Genomic DNA, 3,973 nt, shown 5'->3' on the forward strand with positions numbered 1-3,973 from the left:
TCTCAGGTAGTGGTTTGTCAATTTCATTCATGTTATAGTTTATGATAAATTGACTATAGCTTTCGGGCAATGACTGTAGAATTAGGTCAGTGGCCAATTCTTGGCCTTGTGGAAATCTCAATCTTTGTAGGTTCTCCACATACCTGATCATTTTGAGCACATAAGGCCCTACGAGACATCCTTCTTGCATTTTGCATTGAAATAGAGCCTTGGAGATCTCAAATCTCTCATGCCTTGCTTATCCTTTATATAGTTGTTTAAGATGTTCAACCATATCATAAGCATCTATGTTCTTATTTTGCTTTTGAAGTTCAGAGTTCATGGTAGCGAGCATAAGGAATGATACATATAATGCATCATCTTAATGCTTCTCATAAGAATCCTTATTAGCTCTAGTGGCAGTAGTGGAGGGTGTTTCAGGAATGGGCTACTCTAGGATGTACAATTTTCTCTCTTGCTTGAGAACTATTCTCAAGTTACTATACTAGTCTAGGAAATTAGCTCCATTGAGCTTGTCCTTATCAAGGACAAATTGTAGAGAGAGTGTATTCAACGTACTAGATAACATAGTGATCTACATTGCAGAAATAGGTATCATATTTAGATCATTTAACAAGGCCTTTAATTAAATGATTCTCCCACTAAATTGTAAAGTTTTGGTAGGTGTAAGTCATGGATGTGGTTTTATCCACACTACTAGCTCCAAATCCAATCACGATAACATTCATATGGGACAAGATCCATATTATACCGTATATTGAGTTAACTTTGGCTAATCACCCAAGACTTAGTATAACTTAGGTAGACAACGTGTATCAATTGGACAAGATCCATATTATACCTTTTCTTGAGTTAGCTTTTGCTAATCACCCAAGATTTATATAACTTAGGTAGACAATGTTTACCAATACATCCTATGTAACTCTTGTATCATTAGGTGAACAAGACTATTTGTTCATTTTCCCATCTTATGAAACCCACATTATAACATATCTTTAGTTAGCTTTGGCTAATCGCCCAAGGCTAGTATAATTGAATTACATCGTATGAGATATGCATCTAAGTTCTCAATCAAATTCAAGTAATTTAGTTAAGTCACAATCAAAGTCTAATAGTCAAACATCACTATTGTCCTGTCGTACTCTACCAAGATAAAACAAGTCACTTTGCTTTGGTAAACCTGAGTACAAATGATCGAGGTAGTAGTGAGTACCAAACTTTGGTAGACATATTTAAAAGAGACCTAATTATGATTAAACTACACATGCATCACATACAATCATAGCATATCATGGCATACATCACATATATGCATAAATAAAACATGACATGGTTATAGCCCCATTTTCTATGATCCTCTCAAACCAATGAGAAGATCGTAAGGTCAACCTAGGTCAAAGCATCTTCTCCATGTGCGGTCGTCATGTGTGTTGTCCTCCTCCCTTTTTCACCTTCATCCAGTAGACTTTTCCTTCTCTAATTTGTACATTACAAAATCTAAGGAAAACTCAAGTTACATTCGAGTGTAGTCTAAATTTACAATAAGAATGAAAGAGGAGAGGCACGACACGCAGACCCTATTATGAATTACAACACACACATCTAATCATATCAGGATTTAAGAGTCATAACCATGCACCATGTCATATAACATTCACAATCTATTATGACATAAAATTTACTATGATTTAAATAACTAATTATGAGCCGCAATGTCATGATGGTCTCGTTAAAAATCTCTTGGCTGAAACTTGCTCATAATCATGCAACTTATAATAAACATGTCATGCAATTTCTATATCACATATGAAATTTTACTACAACTTAGTATATACCTTCGCAAGTGGCTCTGATACCACTTAAGGAACTATAGTGATAAACACGCCAAAAAGCACAGTAAAAAAATAAGTTCCAATTCAGAAGATCCATGTGAAGGAAACCATATACTAAGTTTTGTTAAAAGATATATACCTTTGTTACGTGCCCTTCTCAATGTCAACAACAACATTTTTTTAGGATGTAGATCTCAACGCGATCAATATGTCTGTGCCTCTATGGTATCCACATGAACACATTCTCTGCCCGTCTCACGAACTCATGAAATGGAAAAAGAAACAACCAAAGGTTGTACTAGCAACCTCTTTTGGAAGTTTCGGCCAAGAGTGGAAGAAGGAAGAAGAGCAAAAACCAAGAAGTCACCACCACCCAAAAGATCACTTCATCTATATAAGGTGACTTCACAAAAGTGTTACTTTACCAAATAGGTTACTTCATCAAAAGGTTACTTTACCAAAAAGGTTACTTCACCTAAAGGTTACTTTTACAAATGGCTTTTGTATTCATCCAATGAATACAAAAATATTTTTGTCTCTTGATCCTCCTTTTGATATATTAATCTCTATTAATATTTATTAATTTTAATGGGTTGGATTTAGAATATTGGATTAACCATTAACCCAATAAGCTATTAACCCAATAAACCAATGAGTCTAACCCATTACTCAATAAGTATAATCCAAATTCATTCGAGTCTAACTCAATGTGTATAATTCGGATTAAACTTAACCCCATAATCCATCTCCAAATCAATATGTTCTTTGTGTGTGACCCAATAGGCTCTCGTAACGTTGGCAATGTATCTAAAATTATTTTAGATACATAAGTAATGAGTGGCATCTAGCAATGCATCATTGCTACCCAAGTGATGAGAATATCGAGATCTGACCGAATCTTTCCGTGTCTATTATCTTGTATAACTCAATCCTTCTATCCTTGATATGTAGATTGATCAATGAGGCATAGAACATGTCATCCTCTTATCAATCTTTATGTTTCTTTATCTCTAAGTAGACACACTCAATCAAATAAGTTCAATATCATATATTGACTCATTTGAGCATGGTCATGCATTCTTATGTCCTACTAATCAAGGGGCCCACAAATATCGCTTCTGTCATATGGAAGGGATAAATCCCATCTACATCACTCACATCTCTCCACATAACTTATTGCATACCCAGTGATCGACTTTATAGTCTACCATGTTGCAGGTGACGTTTGCCGATATTAAAGTACACAACTCCTTATGTAGGGAACCGTAGTGACTTCAGGTCTATGGACTATTCATACCAATAGTCACATGAGAATGTTTATGTCACTCATATAATAATTCATGAAACATTCTCATGGTAGGTCATTCAGTATATATTCTCTAATATATACTCATGTGTCAACCTGATATCTCATATCCATGACTTGTGAGATTAAGTCATCCATTAACCTACATGCTAGTCTTAATGCATTAATATTGTCCTTTTATATTAATGTTTGACTAAGAATAGTTAAGAGTAGTATTCTATGTATATCTACAATATTCCACTATCAATTCAATCAATTGATATGTTGTAGACTAGAACCTACAACCCTAGGATATTATTATACTTATTCATTCATCACTGAACTGAAATGCATATAATAACTAATTTTACCTTTTATTAATAATGAAATATGATACAAAAAGAACCCTTTACAATGATCTCTTAATTGGTACTAGGGTTAATGCTAACACTAGGCCGAGTTATCAGTGAGCATGCTCTTGCGCCAAGTCCCAAACTCTTGAGCACCATGCCGAGTTGTAAACGAGCATGTTCTTGCACCAAGTCTCAGACTCCCGAACACCAAGCTAAGTTATAAGTAAACATGCTCTCATGCCTCTATAATTTCCAGACCCCTGAACACTAGGCCGGGTTATAAGCGAGCATGCTCTTGCACCTCTATAAATTTTAGACTCCCGAGCATTATGCCGGGTTATAAGCAAGAATGTTCTCATACCTTTATAAATTCCAGACTCCTAAGCACCAGGTTGAGTTATAAGTGAGCATATTCTCGCATCTCTATAAATTCCAAACTCCCAAGCATCAGGTAGGTTTATAAGCGAGCATACTCTCAGGTCTCTATAAATTCCCGACTCCTG

This window comes from Zingiber officinale, chromosome 3A, assembly GCF_018446385.1.
Source record: "Zingiber officinale cultivar Zhangliang chromosome 3A, Zo_v1.1, whole genome shotgun sequence".
Taxonomy (NCBI): domain Eukaryota; kingdom Viridiplantae; phylum Streptophyta; class Magnoliopsida; order Zingiberales; family Zingiberaceae; genus Zingiber; species Zingiber officinale.